General features: G+C 39.5%; 1 protein-coding gene across 4 annotated transcripts in view; it reads left to right on the top strand.

Moving 5' to 3' along the window:
* LOC145987864 (uncharacterized) overlaps positions 1-27,072 on the top strand; it is a 92,801-nt gene that overhangs the window by 13,641 nt on the left and 52,088 nt on the right. The window contains exon 1 of one of the 4 annotated variants that reach the window (XM_083122626.1): positions 26,143-26,414. The exons of the other annotated variants lie outside the window; for them this stretch is intronic. The gene's annotated coding sequence lies outside the window, so the exon portion shown is untranslated. Of the gene's footprint in view, positions 1-26,142; positions 26,415-27,072 lie in introns of those variants that run through there. 4 annotated transcript variants of the gene reach the window in all.

The following is a 27,072-nucleotide window of genomic DNA, read 5'->3' as shown; positions in this document are numbered from 1 at the left end:
TACAAAAGCAATTCTGGTGGGAAGGAAGAGAGGAAGGTTGTAAATTTACCTGGGCAATTATAAATGTTGGATATGAGCACCCTGGGTAACACGGCAGATGTCAAAACGATAATCCATTTCTTGCCAGACGCGTTCCAACATATCATCGGTTATCAGCTCCACTGCATGAGAGATGTGCTGCTTTCAATTATCCAGGTCCTGTGGTAATGGAGGAACGTACACAGTGTCTTTCACAACCCCCATAAAAATAATTCGCATGGAGTAAGATCTGGGGATCCTGGAGGCCAGGTCAGCATTGCCAAATCTTGATTCCCGCTACGGCCAATCCAACGACCTAGTCTGGTGGCATTGAGGTATGCACGAACAAGGTTGTGGAAGTGGGAAGGAGCACCATCCTGTTGAAAGATGGAATTCGGAATACATCTTCCTCCAATTGTGGCATGAGCCATTCCGATAACATGTCCAGGTAGGTCTGGTCAGTAACCGTGGCTTCGGCAAAGAAGAAAGGTCCAACACTTTCTGTCTGCTTATTGCACAAAACACATTCACTTTCCTGCTGCACTATGGTATGAGGGTATTCTGTACACCAGATCCTAACGTTATGGCGATTCACTTTCCCGCTAACATGAAATGTCGCTTCATCACTAAACACTAACCTGTCAGCGAATCCATCCTCTTCTTCGAACAGATTCTGCATTTCAATGCAGAAGGTCTGGCGATTTGGCATATCTGCGTTTTTCAGCGCCTGCATGAGTTGCAATTTGTATGGTTTAAAGCATAGATGCTTTCTTAGAATACGCCATACAGTGGGTTGTGGCACATTAAGTTCTTTACTTGCTTGGTTTGTCGATTTTCTGGGACTCGTTTGAAAAGCAGCACGAATCCTATTCACTGTCTGCCTCGACGTTCCTGGTCGACCGGAAATTTTTCTACTGCACAGACATCCAGTTGATTCAAACTTCTGCACCCAGCGTGTAATGCAGTGCCTATGTGGGGGTCGTTTCTTGAATTTCGCACGAAAGTGTCTCTGAACTGTAACAACTGTCCATGTTCATGCAAATTCCATTACGCAATATGCTTGTTCTACCTTCGTTGTTGTCATTTTAGCTATCAACAACAAGTAGCACCTCTAGCGGATTTTACGTCAACTACAACCACAGGCTATAAATTTACAACCTTCCTTTCTTCTTTCCCACCAGCATTGCTTTTGTATCTCTTTTCGCTTAAAAATAAGTTAACATTACTTTTGTACCATTCTGTTTTAATAACGCTGTATATGACTTATCTACAAATAATCATGTAGATATCTACTCTGTACGTCTGATGAGGTCGCATTGTAAAGTAGGCCTAAAATATCATTCCAAAGTCGTGGTGTGGTCTCGATTTTATAGAGATCTGTCTCGTTTTCGATCTCGCCTCTGCAATGGACATTTCCACTCAATTTTTTTTACAACAATTTTAAAAACTACACCCTGGAAAAATTACCCCTGCAAGTTGTCGCGTTTCTCTGCGTTCAGTTTAAGGCAAAAACGAGACTTCCAAAGTTGCGAGGCTAGCGTTGCGCTGAAAACACGCCCCGCCATATTAATACGTCACTGCTTAGAGAGACCTCGTTTCTCGTCTGCTTCGAGCATCCAGTTTACTGGGGGTAGCTCACGGTGAGCGAACATGTGCAGCAGTCATCTCATAAAATGAGACGGGACAAGTGAATGTTTTCGTAATGAGATGGGACAGACCAAAAAGTTCGTCTCGTATCGTGGAAGGTTGGGCGATACTTCGATTGTGCTGGTTGGCGGTAGTGGTAGTGTAGTGTGTGTGTGTGGGGGGGGGTCTCCTGAACCCCGACTTTGAATACTGCTTGTAGTCATTCATCTTCATTGTCGCGATTAGCCAAAAGTGGGAAGAAATGTAATGTTAGAGAAGATACATACTAAATTAACCATACGTTCTCATCGTTGCGGTTAAACAAAGTGATGGAAATGCGACGTAAATGTAGAATAAATACAAAAATTTGATATATATATATATATATACAGGGTGACTGGAAATTAGATGTATTCCCTGAAAGGGGTTAAAGGAGAGACAATTTGCAATAAATTTGACCATATGATACCCCGTCCGAAAATTAGTAGTTTTCGAGCTGAGCAGTCATCATGCTTATAAATCATGTCACGTCTTGTAGCTAGAGGCACATCCTCCAACAACATTGCCATCCTGTTCCTCAAAAAATGTTCATAAGTCATGCCATTTAAGATTTGGGGCAGGAAAATTGCTCGATCAAATGATTGTTGATTACGCCCATCCATACTTCTGCTTGGGCGTTCGACATTGGCTGGATGAAAATTACCCAAAGAAATGGATTGGCCGAGGCGGCCCGATTCCCTAGCCGGCTCGATCCCCCGATTTGAAGCCTTGCGACTTTTACATTTGGAGCCACATGACAAGACACCGGTAAACTCGCAAGAAGAGCTCAGGGAGAGGATCTGAACAGCTGGTCAACACATCAAGGACACCATCACATCACGAGTTATGAGACCAAATCTCCGTAAAACCCTGCATGCCTGCATTCGTAACGGAGGTGCCCACTTTGATCAAGACGTGTAATGTTCTTTAATTGTATTGTTCATTGATTCCATTCACATGAAGATGAATGAAGTATTATTTCTTGTACACAAATGTGAATGTTAGCAACATTTGTAGCTTGTTGGATAGCAGATGCCACAAGGAAGTAATTTAAGTAATTTGTACGCTTCGTGTCATACCATTTTTGTTATTAATACGTTGCCAAGTAAACTAAGAGTGCATTTTTTTATCATCACTTGTAAGTTTAGACCCACCCGGTACTTACACGTGATTGTTATTTGGGAAAAACTTTTTTTTCAACGAACCACTTATTTGTTAGCTATCAGAAAACTCTGAAATAAGTTCCATACAATGAGCAGTGTTTTCTCAATTCATCTTTTTATGTGGAAAATTGTCATTTTTTAAAAAAACAATTGAAATTCGATTATCTCGAAAACTACTAATTTTCGGACGGGGTATCATATGGTCAAATTTATTGCAAATTGTCTCTACTTTAACCCCTTTCAGGGAATACATCTAATTACCAGTCACCCTGTGTGTGTGTGTGTGTGTGTGTGTGTGTGTGTGTGTGTGTGTGTGTGTGTGTGTGTGTGTGTGTGTGTGTGTATATATATATATATATATATATATATATATATATATATATATATATACGTGTATATATTAACTGAAGAAAACTGTCCTTTACTGCAGGAAATTTAAAAACTCCCTTTACCTTTTTATACCGTCACCTTTTATACTGCAGAAATTGGCGTATAAACCAGAGTGTTCTAAACGTATTGTTGTTATTATTAAAATTTGCGAAGAAAATATTATGACGAAAATAATTGTAATTACAGAAAAGGCATTCCAGTAACAATAAGTTCTTGCCAGTCAGAACCAACCTATGTATTCGCAATGAACAAGGCTGTTCACGTGTTCAGCCATTGACTGTTACAAGTTTTGCTTTGTCATCCTTATGGGAAAACCCTCTACCGAGTGGCTGAATTATAGTAAATATTGCTATACTTTTAGGACATCATTCATCTCCAAGAAATGGAGCATGCATTTTTGCACTGGAAGTTACAAGATACTTGTTTTACATAGTAACAAGTGACGCTTGTCGCTTTCTCGGCTCATGCTAAGTTGACGGGACGAGCAGAAGCCCTGCCTGCACGCATATCTAAGTGATGACGTTAGAGGACCTCTAGTCTGTGCAGAGGACGTCTTCAAATCAGTGACATAGGAGGTGATTTTCAGCGGTGTTTGAAGGCGTGTTTCTCGAGAACCAAAACATATATCGCCGAGATATTTTGCACATATGTTTGTGTCATTATCCGTAAACTAAATTGATTTAAAACGTTTTTATGTGGAAGTGGAAATGTCCAATCTCAAAGGACCTGGTCTCGTTCTAGTCTTGATTTTACAGTTTCTCTCCCAAACTACTTTGCCCACCAATGCAGCTCTGGGTCTCACCTAGCACCTCATCATTGTGTACCGAAAGGGGTAAACGGTAAAGACTAAACCAGAGTATGTGCCGATGACAGACCCACTTCCTCTGTAAGAAACTCTCAGAGGTGGATCAGTTACTCAAAAACTGTAATTTTTTATGCCCGCTTTTCACGATAGCATTTTCCTTAGCATTTCTCTTAACATTTGTGCCACGACCAAAATGCTACCGTGTAAAGTGAAAAATCTTATGGCATTTCAGATACCATGGCATATTTCATGGCATTTCTCAAGGATAGGATCCGTCCTATTTCCGTAGCATTTTTCGTAGCATAACCAATCAGAAGCGATTTCTAGGTCACGGGTGCAGATGTGATGGCGGCCGCGTGATATGTCGAGAATGTCTCACTTCACATATTTGATCGAGTGATTGATTTGCTTTACTTTACTTCTCATTTTGTGCCACTTTTGGCTAATTAGCGAAGATGGGGATGAGTGATGACATGATGAAATTGATGAATGGACACTCACAAACTTCATTGCCCTGGCCGGGATTCGGTCACGGGACCCCTGGCTTCACATTTTTAAAACACAATAACTATTCAACCGAGAGGAATAAGGTTTCCTATTAAATGGTTTTAGGTACAAAATAATGGCGCTGCTTAAATACATACTTTATAGTGTTTACTCTACACGTTTATAAGAATATTTTAGTTGTCTCAATTGTGAACGCCGTGCACTTACCATAGATGGTGTACTCGACGTGCCTTTCGTGCTGTATATATTAGCAAAAGCTTACCGAAATTTTACAGAACATGCATCCGTGTAAAGTACACTTGCTCTAAGATTTTTGGACGCATTTACGTAGCATTTATGCTGGCAAGGATATTAAAGAAAATGCTTTCGTCTAAAGCAGGCCTTACAGATACCTTTAGTTTCCTTCGAAAAGTAACGCTTTATAATTAGCGTTACGCAGTGGCGGCGATTATGGGGGGTGGGTTGGCAGCCGCCCCCCTTCCTTTTTGCCCCCCACTCTACTTTTTGGCTTTGACAATACTGTTAAGCCTTGTTTCCATGATTAATAAAACACTAAAAATGCTGATCAAGGCAAGAATTTATTTTAGAAAAAAACACACTATGCACCTGACGATTCAACCCTCTTCCACGTAGAACACCCAATTGTCAACCTCAGTTCCACCTGGACTGCATTTTGCAGACTAACGAGGCTCTGGCGTGTGGACCTACGGCCAGTATAATCTTCGTAGGACTGTGTGTGTGTTGGCTTGTGTTTTGTCTGTATGTGCTGGGTGACTCGTTACAGTCTCAGCTTTTAACCAAGGTAAGAATATTTTAATCCTCAGAAACGTGTTTTATTATAGTTATGGTAAGGGGCTGGACCCCATATAACGTGACGGGTGAAAAATAGCCTAAGTGCTGACGTACCCAAAATTTTAAATTCACTCAATCAATTAATCAACCTTCTACAGAGCAAGATCTTCTTCAGACTCTGAACAAATTGTAAATCAAATATAATACATATTATACTAATTATATTTATTGCATTTATGCGGGCCTTGTTCGCCGTTTTTGCCATTTTGAATTCGTTGCACATTAATTGTATCAGTGTTTTAAATTCTATGACTTAGATAATAATTGTAAATCTCATTTTGTTGTGTATATCTGAAATATTCATGAAGTATCTACTAAATATTTGACGTATTCATCCTAATTGTAACGTTTAACAAGAATTTAAAAACGGATAAAAACTGAATGTTGCTTTTATTGCCCACAGAATTTAACCCTTTCGGTCTACTTTCCTCACTTCTATTTCTTTTTTTATCAGCCCCATGAGGCCCGAGACCCGCATGGTCACCCACTCCTCGCTACGCCTCTGGTGGGAACTTTCTCGACAATGTTACTGCATAAAGCAACTCGAGATTCACCCAGCTTCTAATTAATAGGCACCTCGGGCCGACAAGGGAATGGGTCAGGTTGAGCACAATATTGAAAATGTGATGCTATATATACACCTGCACATCCCCTAAATTCCAGGGGATTTTCTTGATAGCTTTCTTGCAGTACGGTTCACTGCGAGGGTTCGTGAGTGGTGTTTGATTGCGATAAATTGCACCATTTATAAATAAATACGACCCGAAACGAATTACAAAATACACCACTGCACTGGTGTATTATATTCCGCCCACAACAGTGAAATCGCTATAGAGATACACATGTTATCACAATATAATACGTACATGTTCATTTGACACCGCTTTAAAATAATAATAATATCATTCTATAGTTATTGGAATAGAACTTGTTATCTGTCGTTGTCAGTTTTATTCATTATGTAAAATAACTCCTAAATTAACTTTCTTTAACACTGTTAAATTTCCTTTCGAATATTACATACGAACGAAATAATGAGAATCAAAGATGGCGCCAAAAAGAATATCATAGATTTAAAATAGAGACGCCCGACTTGTGAGTAGAAAATAGAAAAACTTTGTTAAGCAAAACAAAAATATTGACCTTTACTAAATATGTAATAAAAGAAAAACATAATCCTTAAAAGTGGTCAGAGATACAAACAAAATCAGAATGATTGTAGAAAAAGATTGAAAAAATAAATAGAACTACACACAGCATTACACAACTGCAATAACGAATCTTGATAAAAGCACATATTTGCAAATAAACATTTTGTAAATGTATTGTAACAATTTTTATGAATTCAAGGCATCCAGAGATAAGTTGTATAAAGCAATAAATTATGAGTTATTCACGAAAGTCCAACAATAATTGTATAGTGAAGGTAAGAAGAAACCAGATCGCCAAATGTCAAACAACAATTCAACCATGAAGTTTCAACGACCAAGTTGGACGCCTCCTCGTCGTCGGGCGTTGAGCAAAGCTTCAACGACCAAGTTGGATGTCTCCTCGTCGTCAGGCGTCGAGCAAAGCTTCAACGACCAAGTTGAGCACAATATTGAAAATGTGATGCTACCTGCACATTCCCTAAATGCCAGATTTTCTTTATAGCTTTCTTGCGGTACGGCGCACTGCAGTACGGTGCACCAGTCTTTGGGCATCAAGCAAAGCTTCAACGACCAAGTTGGACGACTCCTCGTCATCGGGCGTTAAGAAAAGCTTCAACGACCACGTTGGACGCTTCCTTGTCGTCGGGCGTTGAGAAAAGCTTCAAAGAACAAGTTGGATGTCTCCTCGTCGTCAGGCGTCGAGCAAAGCTTCCACGACCAAGTTGGACGCCTCTTCGTCGTCGAGCGGGGAGCAAAGCTTCAACTACCAAGTTGGATGTATCCTCCTCGTCGGGCGTCGAGCAAAGCTTCAACGACCAAGTTGGACGCCTCCTCGTCGTCGGGCGTGGAGCAAAGCTTCAACGACCAAGTTGGATTCCTCCTCGTCGTCGGGCGTTGAGCAAAGCTTCAACGACCAAGTTGGATGTCTCCTCGTCGTCAGGCGTCGAGCAAAGCTTCAACGACCAAGTTGAGCACAATATTGAAAATGTGATGCTACCTGCACATTCCCTAAATGCCAGATTTTCTTTATAGCTTTCTTGCGGTACGGCGCACTGCAGTACGGTGCACCAGTCTTTGGGCATCAAGCAAAGCTTCAACGACCAAGTTGGACGACTCCTCGTCATCGGGCGTTAAGAAAAGCTTCAACGACCACGTTGGACGCTTCCTTGTCGTCGGGCGTTGAGAAAAGCTTCAAAGAACAAGTTGGATGTCTCCTCGTCGTCAGGCGTCGAGCAAAGCTTCCACGACCAAGTTGGACGCCTCTTCGTCGTCGAGCGGGGAGCAAAGCTTCAACTACCAAGTTGGATGTATCCTCCTCGTCGGGCGTCGAGCAAAGCTTCAACGACCAAGTTGGACGCCTCCTCGTCGTCGGGCGTGGAGCAAAGCTTCAACGACCAAGTTGGATGTCTCCTCGTCTTCAGACGTCGAGCAAAGATCCAACGCCCAAGTTGGATGTCTGCTCGTCGTCAGGCGTGGAGCAAAGTTTCAACGAACAAGTTGGACGCCTCCTCGTCGTCAAGCGTCGAGCAAAGCTCCAACGACCAAATTGGATGTCTCCTCGTCGTCAGGCGTCGAGCAAAGATTCAACGACCAAGTTGGACTACTCCTCGTCGTCCGGCGTGGAGCAAAGGATTAACGACCATGTTGGACGCTTCCTCGTCGTGGAGCGTCGAGCGAAGCTTTATCGACAAAGTTGGACGACTCCCCGTCGTCGAGGAAAGTTTTAACAACCAAGTTGGACGCTTCCTTGTCATCGGACGTCGAGCAAAGCTTAAACGATTAAGTTGGACATCTCCTCGTCGTCGGCGGGCATCGAGCAAAGCTTCAACGACCAAGTTGGACGACCCCTCCTCGTCCCGCGTCGAGCAAAGTTTTAACGACCAGGTTGGACGCTTCCTCGTCGTCGAGCGTCGAACAAAGCTTCAACGAACAAGTTGGATGTCTCATCGTCGTCAGTCGTCGAGCAAATCTTAAACGATCAAGTTGGACATCTCCTCGTCGTCGGCAGCATCGAGCAAAGCTTCAACGACCAAGTTGGACGACTCCTCGTCGTGCGGCGTCGAGCAAAGTTTTAACGACCATGTTGGACGCTTACTCGTCGTCGGGCGTCGAGCAATGTTTCAACGACAAAGTTGGACGCCTCCTCGTCGTCGTTGGGCATCGTGCAATGCTTCAACGACCAAGTTGGACGCCTCCTCGTCGTCCCGCGTCGAACAAAGTTTTAACGACCAAGTTGGACGCTTCCTCGTCGTCGGGCGTCGAACAAAGCTTCAACTACCGATGTTGGATGCTTCTCTTTCGTTCTCAGAGCCAAGAAAGGCAGATACGGAAAGGTATTTTTAAAGGATGAGAAAATTCTCCAATATGTTTTTCAAAGCAGAAGAAAGTTTTAGATTATATTTTATCTTAGTAACAAAATTTCGAATCAAACATTCGACTCCCATGTTTATGATACAGAGATGGGAATCATTTTTTTTTTATTCAACATAATCCCCTCTGAGGTGAACACACTTCCTAAGTCTTTTCTCCAGTTGTTGTAACCCCCCCCCCCCCAAAAAAAAAATTCTTTTGGTTGGTCCGCAAACCACGTACGTACAGCATCCTGTGCATCAGAAAGTGACCCAAATCTGACCCCCTTCAGAAATTTCTTGAGATTTGGAAATAGGAAGTAGTCAGAGGGGGCCAGATCTGGTGAATAAGCAGGGTGTTCCAAAACTGTGAACTTCAAATCCTTTAATTTTTGCTGGGTAATGCCTGTTGTGTGTGGAGACGCATTGTCATGCAAATACAGAATTCCATTTGTCAATTTTCCGCGTCGTTTGAACTTAATTGTCTGCTTCAAATTATCAAGAAGTGATGAATAATATGCCCCTGTAATAGTTGCACCCTTTTCCAAAAAGTCAATTAGCAGTACACCGTCTTTGTCCCAAAAAACACTGGCCATCACCTTGGCTGCCGTCTTTTGCACACGGGCCTTCTTTGGGCGTGGTGACTCAGTGTGGGTCCATGCCTTTGACTGTTCTTTTGTTTCAGGATCATAGAGGTAGATCCAGGTCTCATCCTCAGTCACCAATCGAGACAAAAATGTGGACGCATCTTTTTGAAAATAATCAAGAATCACTTTGGATGTCCTCACCCTGTCACGGTGCTGATCAGCGTTCAAAAGTTTCGGGATCCACTTTGCTGAAACCTTACTCATACCTAGATGGTCGTGGATAATAACACCAACTCTTTCACGGGAGATGTTTAGATTTTTTTTATTTGATTTAGTTTATTTTACTTCGCGTTTTGAGCCTCTTGGCTAATTTGCGAAGATGGGGATGAGTGATGAAATGATGAAATTGATGAAAGGACATTCACAAACAACCAAGCCCGACCGGGATTCGAACCCGGGACCCTTGGTGTCGCAGCGCGATGTGCTAACCACTCGGCCACAGGGTCGGGCTGGGAGATGTTTAGAGACTCAGCAATGATTTTAGTGGAAATTCGCCGATCTTGAAGAATTATATCATGCACAGCATCGATTACTTCCGGAACAACCACACATGCTGGCCTTCCTGTGTGTGGCTCATCATCTGTGCTGAAATGGCCGGTTTTAAATTTAGCTACCCAGTTCTTAACAGTGGCATATGCAGGGGCATGGTCCCCCAAAGTCTGTACCAACGTGTCATGTATCTCCTTGCCGGACTCTCTCTGCAGGAATAAAAACTTCATCACCACTCTATGGTCTTTCACTGTAAATGTTGCTTCAGGTGCTGCCATCTTTCAGTCACATCTGAAATAAAGAAAAACCATTAGACGTACAAATATAATTTTCTCTACCAACAATATACAGACATTAAGCTGCAATTTAAGACCAAATTCATGAAAATACGACAACATGAAGAAATTACCAGCACCCCTTCATAACTGCATGGATGAAAGTGTTTTCAGTTATCGAAGTTCTGATATCCCATGGTGATTTTTTTATTAGCTCTCTCCCAACAGAAGTCAGATATTGAAGATCACAAGTTCTGTGTTATGAAATTTTAAAATCAATGTTTACTGAAAGGAAAATCTTTGTAGAATCTAAATGGTTATGTGATTTTAAAACAAATTCGAGAACGAATGATATATTCAAATATTTCTGGACGTGGAGACGTGTTTCTATTATTTCGAAAATGGAAACGCTTCTAAATTGCGAAGAGATATCTGTTGTGTGTTCCAGCACAACGAAAGACAGACAATGAAGGTATGATTTGTCAACGTTACACAAAGCGAAAATACACATCGAGATCGAGATCGAAGTTGTTAAATTAAAACTCAAATCTTATAAAATATTTTATCCTGTACAATAATGATTATTATTCTCAATGTTACTCAAAGTGAAAAGTAAATTCTTATCAAACCCACTTTTCGAATTTGAGAAGTTTTGAAAGTTAGGTTTTCTTGCTTTAGCTACAATTGTTTCGCAAAATGAAAAGTTTTTAGAATCAAACTTTGCTGGTTAAAGTAGATCTTCAACACAAAACGAAAACGCTTCACAAACCTAAGTTGTGATATTCAAAGTTGGATTTTGTTATTCGTCAAATATTGAAGAGCACGAATGCTCAATGTGATATATATGATGTTTAATATCAAAATTTATTGAAAGCTAAAATGTTTGTGGAATCGAGGAGTTTTAGTAAAAAAAAAAAACGCAATCAAATTTCGTGAGAAATATTTAAAGTTTCTAAAATTATGTTCGGTCAAATGTTTCTGAATGTGAGTACGTGATTTTGTCAAACCCTCCACTTTCGAAAATAGAAATGTTTCACAAAGAATATGTCTAAAAATTTAAAAAGCTTTGAAAGGTAAATATTTTTCAAGTCAGAATCATTTGAACATTTTTCTCAAATTGAAATTGGGAGCCAGATCAGGACTGTAAGGTGGATGATCAAACAAAATATGATGTACAAGAAACGAATGCTTTCCGAAGATGCAGAAATCTCTGTTGTGTTGTCTCACACAACCCAAGACAGTTTTCGAAGAGTACAAATTGCCGGTGTTATTTAATTTTTGAAATCAAATTTTGACGTGAAAATATATGTAAGATAGAAATGATATACTTTTCCAAAGAATGTTTCCAGAACATAATTCGAAATGCTTTCTAGATAATGTTTCAAGTATTAAAATAATCCAATCTAACTTTTTGAGAGTACATCGTACATTTCAAAGTTTATTCTCCAAGACGACATGTTTTATCGTGTATGTCTATCCCAAGCGAAAAGTTTTGTAACCTAAAAGTTGTTTGTCAAAGAAGAGTTTTGTAACAAAACGAATCTTTATTCAAAATAGAAAATTATACGAGGCGCATCCAGAAAGTAAGTTTCCCTATTTTTTTAAAAAAAACCAACACAGTTTCAGGAAACCATTTATTGGCAACAGGTATAGCAAAGGTTCAGCTATTTTTCAACATAGCAGCCACCAGAATTGAGACACTTGTCGTATCGTGGTATCAACTTTTGGATCCCACTGTCGTAGAACTCTGCCGCCTGTGAATGGAACCAGCGTGTGACAGACGTCTTCAGCTCTTCGTCCTTGCCAAAACGCTCACCGGAGGACAGGAATTTCTTGAGGTGCAAGAAAACGTGAAAATCGCTGGGAGCCAGATCAGGACTGTAAGGTGGATGATCAAACAACTCCCAGCCAAATTCCGTCAAAACAGCTGCTGTACGCCGAGCCGTATGTGGACGAGCATTGTCATGGAGGAGCACAACACTTGCAGTAAGCATGCCACGATTCTTGTTTTGAATGGCACGTCGCAATTTCCTTAGTGTTTCACAGTAATGGTCAGCGTTCACCGTTTCACCTCTGGGGAGGAAGTCAATAAGCAAAATGCCCTTCCTGTCCCAAAACACGGTGCACATCACTTTCTGTACCGACAGCGTCTGTTTGAATTTCTTCTTGACCGGAGATCCACTATGCCGCCAATGCATTGACTGCTGCTTGGTTTCCGGGGTGAATTGCGAAATCCACGTCTCATCGCCCGTGACGATCCTGTCGAGGAAATCATCGCCGTCATCATGGTACCGTTGCAGGAATGTCAGTGCTGCTCCTGAACGTTTCATTTTGTGTTCGGGTGTCAGGTTTTTCGGCACCCACCTGGCACACAATTTTTTTAACAGGAGGCGCTGCGTGACAATCTCATGCAACACGGATCGCGATATCTGCGGAAAAAGGCTACTCAACTCCGTAATCGTGAAGCGACGGTTCTCTACGATGCGCTGCCGCACCAGCTGAACCAGATCAACAGTGATGAGGGACGGATGCCCACTGCGCTCTTCATCATGGACACTTTGACGACCTTCCGAAAACTGCCGACACCAGCGACGCACCATCTGCTTACGCATAATGTTCGGCCCATAGACCTCACAGAGCTGACGATGAATGTCAATTGGCGCAATGCTTTGTGCATTCAGGAACTTTATCACCGACCGAACCTCGCATGCGGCGGGAGATGGAATACGAGCTTCCATTTCGGACCACTGCTGCCTCGCTACTGGCATGCGGCGGGAGAAGGAATACGAGCTTCCACTTCATGACTGCTGCCTCGCTACTAGCGCCGGGGGGGATCTGTCCGCCTGGCATACGATTGATACGTCTTAGCTCTGCTGCGCATGCGCAATTTACACGGCTCATTATGTTTACTTTCACGGGAAAAAAAATAGGGAAACTTACTTTCTGGATGCGCCTCGTAATATTCTTTCTCACAGAACGAAAGAAAGATAATGATGATAATAAGTTGCGAGTGTTATACAACGTTCAAAGAAAGAAAATATCGAAAGGATTGAATGGGAATGGGATTTATTTCTTTTACGAACATATGTAACTCAAGTTGTTTCTAAAGCATGTTTTCGAAATCGAACTGTTCTGAAAGTTATTTCACAGTCAAAGTTCTGTAAATACAGATAAGTTGTCGGTTTTTCTATACGATCTCAATCGAGGTTGAGTAATGCCACTGGCTTTGGTGAGATTCACAACGGCACCATGTGATCTGTTTGTTTGTTTGAGTTGGTGTTTTAAGTCCACTTTATGCACAGTAAGGCTAATCGGGACTGGACCTACAGTTTAAAGTGGGATCCGAACCACTTGTGCCTCCACCGGGGATCGAACCCGGGACCCCTTGATTACAAGGCAATGACGCTACTACTGCGCCATGGGGGGAGGCCCTACCATGTGATCTAAATTGAGGTTACGCCAGAGATGTCCGTAACGATATGGAAAGAGAGATAGAGAGACAAAATTTATCTGCCACGTAAGCTCGTGAGACTTTAGGTCAAGCTATTGACCTTTGTGAGATTTGAAAATGTCACCGCGTAACCTAGAGCGAGGCGAAGCTAAGGAAGGGAACGCTCACGAGTCTGCTCGCCAGACTGAGGTTAAGTGAAGCCAGTCCAAAAGCCTGATGAGGTTTGCCTAACACACCCCAAGATGTAGAGTGAGGTTAACTTAGCAAAATATTCCGTGTCCAAAAAACGGTGATTCCTGTGACGCGTCAGAGATTCGGATTTGGGCCACTGACTCGGATTGTATTACCGGCTAGATGAAAGCTCAGAAACAAAATAAGAATGAATTGCAACGTATCAGAGTTGCCAACGTTTAATTAGCAGCATTCTATATTTCGAAAAATGCTTAACGATAAAATGTGTATGGGGTTGTAAATTAACTGAACTAAACTGGAGCTCAATAAATATGATGCGTTAAATAATATAGTTTACATATCCAGTGAGTGGGAAATAATTAGCCCTGGTTGGGATGTGTCAGAGGGTGGGATGGTTCAAGAGAGAGCAAGTGAAATCCCCAGTAGTGTAGGTGTGACAGAGTGTGCTTTGCCTCACAAATGCCAATGCATAGTTATTTTTTATTTTTTAATTTAACATTAATTTATTATGTGTTTATGTAAACCAAATCTAACGTAATGCTACCCACTGCCTTCGGCTTGTCAATACAGAGCAAATAATAATAAAGAAATGCTATGCCAGTAAGAGAAAGAAAGCAGCATACTAATCGTGAAATTGCTTGTTTTTTTTCTGTACGTAACTAATTATATGTGATGTTTCTTGCAATATTAATAATAGACATCTTGTTAACAGCTATGACACCATTTAACGTATTTGTTATGGTGATGCAATTTGTAAAGCGACCCGGTATTTTATACGGCTACACCACTGGAAAGCCCTCCTCCCCTTTCAAATCGCACGCTGTATTTAAAGAATTTGTTTTCTTGCAGTATCTTTTTCTAGGAGTAAAGCCTTCAGCACGTGGTCCTTTTTACTTGTAGTGTCGTAACTTAGTGGAGGAAGTGAATTTAATGTTCGAGTTTTGAATTTTTAAATGTATGCTGTCGTGTTTGTTCAATATCGGTACAGACGAAAACATAATACGAAAAGATGCTGTCTATATGGAGAAAGATCTTACCTTTCAGTAGTTTCTTAACTATCCTTGCAGCCGTTTCCCCATGTCATCTCATCTTTTTTGTTTCTTTCTTGATATTTGTGATTCTTTTGAATTTTCACTCTAAGTTGAAAAATTCGCTTCACAGCATTAACTGTATAAGATGTGTTTTTAGTTATGCCGTTTATTTTTTAGTACATGCGATAGATTGTAATTTCAACCATGACGACTGTTCATTGTTGCTTAAGGAGCAATAATCCTGCGTTATTCTCTCTTTGTATTGTTAATTTAATGTCTATAGGATATTCTTTCTTGAAAATAAAAGGTTCTAAATCTGCTGATACCAGTTTTGATTTTATTCACGTTCTTCCAATAGAACTTCCAGTTTCTGTTCCTCTAACAAGAATTATTATGTTTTCTTTTCCTTATTTTTATTAAATGAATACATACATTTTTAAGCACACTTACAATATAATTCTGAGGTTGCTGAGTGAAATTTCCCCTTATACTAATTTATCCTCCCTTCGCTAACTTAAGCAATTCTTGGGCGAGTTACTGTATATCTGTGTAAAATCAGTTTCGCAATGTGAACTAACAATGATAATGGATTTTAAAAAACAGATGCAAAGAACTTCAAAATAAGACCAATATTGTATTTGTAGGATTACCCAATACTAAGCAAAAGTTGCTTCACAAAATTGATAAGAAAGTTTTTTCGACAAATTTTAAAAATTTGAAAATTAAGAATTGTGTTTAAAACCTTTCTGCCTGCACCGTACTAAAATTTCATCACGATGGGACAAACCCGTTTTTTTATTATTATTATTTATAGAATCTCAAAGAGAGCGATAGTTTGCAAAACTAAAAAAAACGGCTCCTTTTTAGTACTCACGGCGATAAAAAATGGAAGGCATACTCGAAAAAAAATTGTTAGCATAGATTAATGCAGAATTGAATAAGCTAAATTTTGATGTAGGTCTACCGGTTAATTTTTCATTAGAGTCCAAATTCGAGTAGCCTATCTATAATTTTTAAACCGACAGTAGGACCCAGTACAGCGCCGCTGTCCGGAGGTTGCGAAACACTGTACAAGAGTACACTACCACGTTGACTGATCTACTTTGGACTGACGTATCTCCAAGCTTGTTTGTTTCAAACAAAAGTAGTCACATCCTATAAATAGGCAAAACACGGCCGCTTTACATGATGCTGTAGGCAAATTACATCCCATACCTGCATCAACAAACTTGATAAAGCCAGAAGAACGCTGTGTTTAAATATTGAAATATTGTACATGTTGAAATTTAATTATATCAACAAATTACAATTCAAAAATGTAAGGAACCCGATTGGTCTCTCTTCTATAAGAGTTTAAATATAGTTCGTTGGAGTGAAGCATTCACTGCGCATACGCGAGCAACAAACTGAGGCAACACGATGCACGGCCCAGTCTGAGCGACGTCTGCAGCTTATCGTGTCGCTTCGATTCGAAAGGTTCAATTGATTATAGGATTCGCTTCCAAACGACACGTCGCTTGTCGCTTCGGTGTGAAATATCCCTGCGCGGATGCGCCGTTTATCGTCTTGCCTCGGTCTATAGAGGTAGCGCATGCGCAATGAATGCTTGCTTACAGACACCGACGCAAGCGCTTTCTTGTCACTTCAGTGAGAGTCGGTCCCCGTGCTGGAGTTGTTATGTATGACATCGCGCTACGACGACACGGGTCCCGGGTTCGAATCCCGGCCTGGGCATGGATGTTTGTGAGTGTCCATTCATCATATCATCACTCATCCCCATCTTTGCAATTAGCCAAACTTTCACAAAAGCGAAGTAAAATAAAGCAAATCAATTAACTTCAGTGCGAAACTCCCGTGTCGGTCTGAAAGCTCTCCAAAGCGGCTCTGGCTTGTCACTTCAGTGCGATACCCCCGTGTCGTGTCTCTCTTGCCGCTTCGGTCTGAAAGCTCCCAATTTTCCTAGTTATGTGTACTGTAAATGGCTGAAAATTTTTAACAATAACATGAGAGGGGAAGTTGTGTGTAGAATTGGAGATTTTCAGTGTCGGGAATGTCACATAAGTATGACGGATATATATTTTATAAGCCTCGTTCTCGCCTTAAAATGTACATATAGAAATGCAACAAAGTGTATGGATCATTTTTCTATTGCGCAAATTTTAAACTGTTATAAAAAAAATGATTAAATATCCACTTTTGCGTATTCGGTGGGTAGGGCACATATCATACCGCGAACCCCTTTAGGCTACTCCTCTATTTATTTCTGTTGTGAATTTTTCCATTGATGGTTGCTTTTAACTGAAACAGAGGCGCAATTACGAATTTTTGTCTGGGGGGTCACAAGTACCAGGATAAACGTGCCAATACTAATAATTACATAATGATAACAACAATGCTGTTGCTGTTATTGTTATTATTTGTCTTGGTGAGTAGTATCAAAGACGTTATTTTCCTTGTAAATTACGCAAAAAGGGGTTAGAAGTCTGTGCTTAAGCACGTGTTGGAAGAAACTATTTGAAATATGTTTTCAACACGTTAAATTTCACATTAGCTAATAATGGAAAACAAGCACACGAACTGTATTTTTGAAAGACAGAAAATGCATGACGAATATAATTCTTTTCATACATGTGACCTATAACTTTCATGTACTATACATGTTTTACACTTATGCAACATGGAGCGACGTAAAATAAGACAATACATGTGCAACGTGTTAACACTAAATTGTGTACGTATTTAAAGTATTTTTAATTCTATATCTGTAACATATTATTTAAATACATTACATAATCAATTCATCCACCTGATAACAAACCCCCGGTCGAATCCCACTGTGGTTCGAATCTCACTTTAAACTGCAGGTCCAGTCCCGTTTAGTCTTAGCTTACTGTGCAATGTGCATAAAGTTCGACTTAAAACACAAAATCATAACAAGCCAACAGCAAAAATAATATAAATTGTCTCTCAAATTGCGCGTTCCTTTTCCTCCAAACAATTGTTCATGCATTTAAAACAAAACTGTTTAGCAGCAAAAGTCTGAAGTTATATAGTTGGTCTTACTTCTCTGCCTGGTAATTTACAATGCATTTCAGAAAAGAATCATATTGCGAGCGAAGCGATAAAGAAAATTTTTAGATCCAAATGTTCGCAAACTGAAAACAATATTGATTTTAAAGGCCGCAAATAACTTCACTGGGTGCCATGCCATGGCATTCCCTTTTACATTTTTTTTAAAATTAGATTGTTCGGCTCCCAGGGCCGGCTCTGAACCTGACGAGACTGGGAAAGCAGATACTGCGAGCGAAACGAGCAAGAAAATTTCACGAAATGCATTTTTTTTTTGCACAAAATTTGAAATTGAAGGGTGGCAATTGTTCCTCTGTGGCCCCCTTACAGGTGTCCTTCGCCGGCTAGAAGACAATGCAAGAAATACGTGAAATCTAATTTCATCTTGATTATCTTTTCGTCCTGCTACTCTTAGATTCTGATAGTTTTGCTTTTTCTACTTCAATCCCCCCCCCCTAGAATTGACTTCCGTCCTTAGAGTATAGAAGGTATAGAGAGAGCGTGTGTGACGTCAGCTGAAGCCAAAATAGCTTACGGCGGCCGCCATGTTGTGATGTGCCACCTGGCTGTTGCGTCTATTTGTTAACATTCAGCGAAAGGGAATTTCGACGGGAAAATTAAGGCTGCTTGTTATGTTTCTTTATGTTTAATTCGTCAGAAACAATAACACGAAGCTCTTAGTAGTTAGTTTTGACAAAGAAACATAGAGATCTACACCTTTTTATGTACTGGGGCGTGATCATTTACCATATGTAATGCTACGTTAGTATAACAGAAAGAGTTTAATGAAATAACAATTGAATCAAAATAGGAATTGCATTATAACTCCTACCTATGCTTCTACACTCATAAATGCATCACAAAACATTATTATATAAAAAATATGACCTATGTACAAAGGTTTAACACGAAATAACACAATTTACGCCACCTCAATAAGTAAGCCTAAATCGAGATTATAGGTAGATTTCGGACCGAAACATCAGGCGATACGCGACACTCGATAGGCGACAAAAGAGAGGAGCCTATGAACAGCAACGAGGCGACACGATAAACACTATTCGCGATTAAAATTACCACCTGAGCGCTAGTGTCGCTTCCAATATGGCCGCTCTACGTAGGATAGGGGTCATTCCATGTCAAATCATCCAGAATTTTGTGAAAATGTCACCCACCATCCCCGATTTTGATGAAATTCGGTATGCGTATAGAACTTTTGATGCTGATTACAAAAATGACAACTTTTTTAAAATTGGTCAAGGGGTTCAGAAGTTACGCACTTTTTAAGATCTCCGTGTACGCCACATCCGGCTCCACTTTGAATGGCACGCATTAGGTTATAAACGATCAGATCTTCCCTCGGGTTTGCCGTAGAAACTTCAGGTTTGTTTTCTTTTGTTCAGAATAGTATAGGCTTTCATTTAAATAACGTTTCAGATGAATGCATCAATAAACATGTATTTTTATATATAGTTTTATGTATTTTTTTAGAAAAATAAATGACTAACTTCAAGAGCGAATTTCATGCAAATCCCCCCCTTCAATTTCCCCACAATTTTATATGTAGGTAGCTCAGAGTGTGTACTAATGCCTGATGAAAAAATTGGGATGGGCGGTTCAGAGACAGGGTGATAAAAAAATCATTTGCATAAAATAACATTAAAAGTAAATCTTATTAAAAATGCTTATGTATTTAGCACAAAGCCTGAAGTACAATATGTTTCAAGTTACAATATTCAAAATTTATGTTCACTAAGCATAGGCGTAACCTGGCGGGGGCAAAAGGAAGCACTTGCCCCCTCCAAAATTTATAGATTAATTTAAAATTTGCAAGTAATAATTACAGTGGAACCCCGATTTAAGTTCCTCTATTTTACATTTTCCTTCATTTTGCATTCAATCTTAATGGTCTGGTTAAAAATTTTCCAAGATTTTATATTTTCCCACGTATTAAGTTTTTTCAGCTTGGTCTCCTGGATAACGTAAAATTGAGGTTCCACTGTATCTAAGTTAGTTTCAACAGTCTTCATTTTTAAAATGTTATATATATATATAATTATATATATAATTATTATTAACATTCCCAAGTCTAGCAAATTTATCTTCGAGAACATTCTTTTTGTGCATTTTATCTCAATATGGAAGTTCTTTTTTGGCTACTCTTCATGGGGATACGTAATATGAAGTAAGAATTAATACTACACATTTGTGCTGATTGAAGTTTTTTCAAATGGAGCTTTTTCGCCACATACCACAGAAAATATTCTTCTGGCGGGATGGTTTGAACAGTAAAAATACTTGTAAAGACTTGAAATACCTAATCACGAGCAACTTTTCATTCATAAAAATACGCATTGTAACATTTGGCAACTGTGTGCACATAAATCTTATAATTTCATAATTTTATTTCACTTCATTATTACTATTATATTTTCTATTTTTCCAGATTACTAAATATATATGAATGTGTACTAAAACAAAAGCAAAAAAAAAAAGATACCTATGTTCAACAATTTATAGGTAAATCTGTCTTTCTTTTTCATTATCTATATATATATCCTAAGCGTATATACCTATATATTTAATTATTCTTATTTGTATTGATATGTAATCCTTTTCATGTTTTTATTTTTATTTTTTTTCTGAATGTATTTTTTTCTCAATGTACTCTTTATTCCATTGTACTAATCTTCCAGACAAGGGTCTGTTGTAAGAACGGCCCTAGAGGCCGAAACACGCCCGCTCCAATAAAGGCGATTTTATTATTATTATTATTATTATTATAAAGCAACAAGTACGGCAATTATGTAGAAATAGTATTCAAGGCATAAATTTCTTAGTAATCATCTAAGGTGAAATGACAACAACCCACAGTACAATGTGTCAGAGACTGCAAAGTATTACAACAGTACCAGGAAGTATACACTATTTTGAACTTACAGGTTCCGTAAGTTACTTTTTACAAGTAACTGAGTTACAGTCAATCATTAAAAAAGTTACTCAGTTATTGTTACTGGTACTTTGAAAGTAACTGAGTTTCTTTTACAGTTACTGTAACAGTAACGTACTGTTAATGATCATTGATTTGTGTAAACGTTACACAAAATCAATAATCAAGAAGACTTCCATGTTTTACTTATGTTTCTAGTACATAATATGTATTCATATATTTACATTATTACTGCTAATAAATGATGGAAAACACAGTCAACTTTGCTTGAACGATTAGGCCTATAATTAAAAATAATTTGTATGCTGACTACGGTATTTTGAATATGGTGTCATTGATTCCACTTGCACCTATTTCTTTCTCCTCCATTCCAAGTTCAACAATATCCAAAGATCCACTCCCTCGACAATGACTTTTTCCTAGCTGGACAACAACATTCCAAACGAACGCAGCAGTCTACCAAAAACAATGGAGTTTTCACATACAATTAGAAATGAATTACAGTAAAGCGTGGATGTTCTAAATTTAGCATGCAACAAAGTATAGCTTCCTTGCCAGCAATTCCAAGTAAATCCTTTCACGTAGCATCCGGAGAAGGTACATATTTTATTTTTATAGTCTGGAACAGAATTGTCCAATTTAGCTATTTCCCTACTGCAAAAAATAACTCTGTTACCGTTGTTAACGTTACATGTACTTACTTTTAAAAGTAGCTAGTTACAGTTAGAATTCCTAAATAAAAATTAACTGTACTTGTAACTTTGTAACTAGTTACTTCGAAACACTAGTTGTTTAACAGTCAGAGCCAAAATAGTAAGTGCTGATGTGATATGTTTTGTATAACTGTATGGTTTGACTTTGTGAAGAAGTGGCTTTCCGAATTCCAACAGTAAACAGTTATGTAGTAGCATTTGTGTGCGTGACTCAAACTTGTTTGTAGGATTGCTTCCAAAGTCCACGTGAAAATGGCGATGCAGCTATTAAATTCTTGCATCCATTTTGTCCATCAACTTCCCACTACTGGCCAAAAAGTATGCTGTGTCCAGTGAACATTAACAACACAAATGGATGGACATATGTACTTAGTGATAAGTCAAATACTTTACTGTGTTTGAAATGGTCAAAATATCCATCTAAAATGTGAACGGCACAATTTATAGTACATGATTTTTTTTTTTTATTTAGTTTATTTTACTTCGCGTTTTGTGCCTCTTGGCTAATTTGGGAAGATGGGGAGGAGTGATGAAATGATGAAATTGATGAATGGACATTCACAAACAACCAAGCCAGACTGGGATTCGAACCCGGGACCCTTGGCGTCGCAGTGCGATGTGCTAACCACTCGGCCACAGGGTCGGGCTTATAGTACATGAAATTTTGGCAATGCATAGAGTACAATTTTTAGGTACTATCTTAATGGGTCACTTGGAAACTTTCTTCGGGTTGAGGTAATCGCAAAGTTTTCCATCGCATAAAAATAGTGTCCAGGATTATTTGATAAATACATTTGAAAGATGACAATTATTACTATTTATTCGTTTGTTCCTCAAGTGCCAGGAGGATCACAAAATATATTTAACTTATAAATTTTGGAAGCGGCCCCGGCGCCCACCCAGCGTCGAATAACATGTGTACCTGGGGGAAACCCTGGGGGGTAAAGGCGGTCAGGGGCGTGATGCTGATCACATCACCCCCACTCACGACCAGATCAAGAAAGTGTGGGGCGTTACCCCCACACCCCCTATACGCCTTCATGGCGTGGTGCTAAGCACAGGGGAACACTTTACTTTTTTTTAATTTTGGAGGGTCAAGTGCTTCCCTTTGCCCCCGCCAGGTTATGCCTATGCTTAGTGAACATAAATTTTGAATATTGTAACTTGAAACATATTGTACTTCAGGCTTTGTGCTAAATACATAAGCATTTTTAATAAGATTTACTTTTAATGTTATTTTATGCAAATGATTTTTTTATCACCCTGTCTCTGAACCGCCCATCCCAATTTTTTCATCAGGCATTAGTACACACACTGAGCTACCTACATATAAAATTGTGGGGAAATTGAAGGGGGGGATTTGCATGAAATTCGCTCTTGAAGTTAGTCATTTATTTTTCTAAAAAAATACATAAAACTATATATAAAAATACATGTTTATTGATGCATTCATCTGAAACGTTATTTAAATGAAAGCTTATACTATTCTCAATAAAAGAAAACAAACCTGAAGTTTCTACGGCAAACCCGAGGGAAGATCTGATCGTTTATAACCTAATGCGTGCCATTCAAAGTGGAGCCGGATGTGGCGTACACGGAGATCTTAAAAAGTGCGTAACTTCTGAACCCCTTCACTAATTTTAAAAAAGTTGTCATTTTTGTAATCAGCATCAAAAGTTCTATACGCATACCGAATTTCATCAAAATCGGGGATGGTGGGTGACATGGCCTGGATGAATTGACGTGGAATGACCCATAGATCTTTGTTTACATTCAGTAGTAGCTTTTCTATGGTAGTAGTACATAATAGCAGCGTGTTGTCATTACTGGTATGGAAGGAACGTTTAAATTACGCGTTATATTTAATTATTGTGAATGCGAGGTGAATTCCAGGAACTATAACGAAGGTGAAGCTGTGCTGAGAGCGAAGCATTTAATTATGATGATAAAAATAACACGGAAAACGCAGATCAAACTAATGTATACGCACTGGTTTTTCAAAGCGGTGCTGTTTCATCTTCACTGCACCTCGGTTGTAACTGCGTAACTGGGGCTCTCAGTAATGATTTGAAAATAAAGCAATTCACCTGTATTGCAAAGCTTGTGCAGGAAATAAATGTAAACATGCCGTTGTAGTTTTTTCTCCAAAGAGGCAGGCTGGTTTAATAACAACACCTGATAATGATAATAATAATAAAAATAATAACAATTTCATTGAGTGAATTTACTGAATGAAACAGCAACATTAGCATGTCAATTATGTTTTTCTGACTTACCTCTATGATTACGGACATTAATTAATTCTCAAACTATTTTCATCTTCGCACTTAATCGACTTGCATCTGTTCCAAATTACATACATAATACATTGTTTTCGAAAAAATGTTATATTCATAAAGAACAGTTTAAAACTTACTTTCATGGCAATAAAATCATCTTTCCGAAAGATTATTTCGGAAAATGAAGTGAACAGACTCGTACATTTTTCGTAATTTCCTTGCCGCATTTCAGTTATACCAATCTTGCCAGTCAGTTCTGTTTTCCCTGATTTATTTAAACATTTCATTTTGTTGATTCCACGGGGTGGAAAACACATGTAAGCTTTTCACTTGTCCTGAACCACAGAGCAAAAAACTGAACAGTATACGTTACTTTTTCCGCATGTTCCCCATGCTTTGAACGGCTTCAACACGGCGAAGCGCAGCCAACTACGTGGAGTGGTTCCTGAAAATCTCACCACATGGCATATCGGATAATTTTAATCGCGAATTGGGAAAACGGACCAGTCCGAGTGACACATGCAGCTTGCCGTGTGGCATCGGCTCAAAAAGTTGAATTGATTTCTGAGGGTTCCCTTCCAAGCGGCACGTGTTGCTTGTCACTTCGGTCTGAATAGAGAGATTTCATACTGAAACAACAAGCGATACGTGCCGCTTTGAGGATTTCACCAATGTAGCTTGTGCGGCCTGTGCAGGTGTAAACGTTGATTTGCTCGTTCCGACGCGACATGAGACGCGTGTGCATTAGATCTGAATTGGGAAAACGGACCAGTCTGAGTGACACATGCAACTTGCCGTGTGGCATCGGTTCAAAAAGTTGAATTGATTTCTGAGGGTTCCCTTCCAAGCGGCACGTGTTGCTTGTCACTTCGGTCTGAATAGAGAGATTTCATACCGAAACAACAAGCGATACGTGCCGCTTTGAGGATTTCACTAATGCAGGCTTGTGCGGCCTGTGCAGGTGTAAACGTTGGTTTGCTCGTTCCGACGCGACATGAGACGCGTGTACATTAGATCTGAAAACTCCATTATCTGAAGCCACAAGCGACACGGGCTGCTTCAATCTGAAGGAAGAAAATTAAACGTGCATGCGCCACCCACGCCGAGGCGATACGATGGACAGACCAGTCCGAGCGACACGTGCAGCTTGGCGTGTAGCTTCGGATCTCATTAATTTCTGATGGTTGGGTTCCAAGCGACACATCTCTCTTTTTCCATGTCTGAAGTCTCTCTATGTTCGTTCAATGAACTTACATTCCACTCAACACGTATAAACATTCGCAATAGTTACCTTTATGAAACATGTGAACGATGTTCGCTAATCCGATATGTCACAATTTTGAATTTAAAATTTTATATATACCGTTAATAATAATACCACTAATAAAATCACAACAGAAATGCGTGTATAATAAATGTAAATATGTTGTAAGTATGTTTATTTTGGGACCTCTCAATTCCTTCATTTAAAAAAAAAAAAAACATTTCTTGCCACTTTTATTGTTGCATCCGAAAGCTATGCACAGAGGCATAACTTCCTATTTATAAACGAACATTCCACGCTCAAATCCCTACTTCCACCACCGTATCAGGTGCAACTGTGGAACATCCCAAGATGGCGGTTTTTACCTCACCCCCTTCACCTCACGGCTTCATTCCCCTCGCCCAGAAAAAACGCGCAATGCCCCCCCCCCCCCTGTGATTGCGCCACAGAACTGAAACCAGTCTATACAATGAAAGTATGATTTTCAAAATGAGCAGTATGGACATGACATTGCATGCGTCTCTTTCAAACAAATGTATTTGTAATGTAAACAGATAATTTGACAACATTTGGTAAGGAGCCGTAGCCACAGATTAGGCCGTAGCCGTGTGCCGTTTTGTCGTACAATGGAGAACGCAAGACAATTGTTCTTGGAAGCGTAATTATTTCTTGATCTTTTTCTTTGAGGACAAGAAGTCAAAATTAGTAACCTGAGAGCAAGCGCATAAGACATGTTGTAATTGAAAAATGTGTACCACAAGTGAATGAAAAATATAAGTTGTTCTGTAAGCAGTCCCTGTGCGGTAATGAGCAAATCGAATATAGCTAATCCATGATCTCTGGCTAATCTGTGGGACAAATCGTTCCCATTCCCACACTTGCACCTCAACACTTATGGCAATCTTTGCTTATGTTTCGTGTGTGATGTGATAAGAATGGTGATAAACGAATACGATAATATGTTGATTGATGGATTTGGGGTGCGACATGTAGTTGAGACAAATTGTTAAATAGTGCAAGGAAGAATTCTATAAGTAGTACCTGTGATTGTTATGAAAGATTTTTCTTGTTAATCGCATAACATATTATCCAATCAGGCAACGAGAAAAGTGAATGTTTGATAAATACATTTTTTTCAAAGTGTAATGAAATGAGGTAAGCATCAGCTCTTTCCTTTTTAAGTGATTATAGTATTCCAGCATCTGTGATTTATCCACACACCCTCGCCCCAATTTCTTCAACACCACTCTTAATTTTTTTGAGAAAGGTCAATTTATGGTCCTTTTGGGGTAACACTTTACTATACCGGAGACGGATTTCTTCAAATTTACAGGAGAAAGTACGTACGCAAATCATTTTCTGTAGCGTTGTTGATGTTCGGGAATGTAGTTTTGATCCATTTTAATGCGAATGCATGTGGTTTTCTACGAAAATCTATTTCAGACGCGCTATTGCTGCTGCCGCCATTTGCTTTCTGCACGAGAGCACAATACGCCGATGTTGTCCGTATATGCTAAATTGAAAGAAAGGAGTGCTAATGGAACCTAGCCTAACAGGCCTAACCTCGTCCCCGTGATGGTTCGTGGGTCTATCGTGGATTTTTGGGCTAACGTCAATGGTTTTTGGGGCTACCCGTGGATGGTTTGTGGGAAAGGTACTATTATCGTATGGGCAAAACACCTACGAATCATATATTTCGGACTTCTTTACATTGCTAACGTGTTGCGGAACATTTCTTAAGGCGAAATAATGCATTTCTAACTAAGATCATGTTTATTTTCTCTATTTACGAGTACTTACTGTTACTTGTTGT

The sequence above is a fragment of the Lepisma saccharinum genome, chromosome 5 (assembly GCF_977018435.1).
Source record: "Lepisma saccharinum chromosome 5, izLepSacc3.1, whole genome shotgun sequence".
NCBI classification, from domain to species: Eukaryota; Metazoa; Arthropoda; class Insecta; order Zygentoma; family Lepismatidae; genus Lepisma; species Lepisma saccharinum.
The sequence above is the reverse complement of the archived record's forward strand: the minus strand, read 5'-3'. Positions and strand labels throughout refer to the sequence as shown.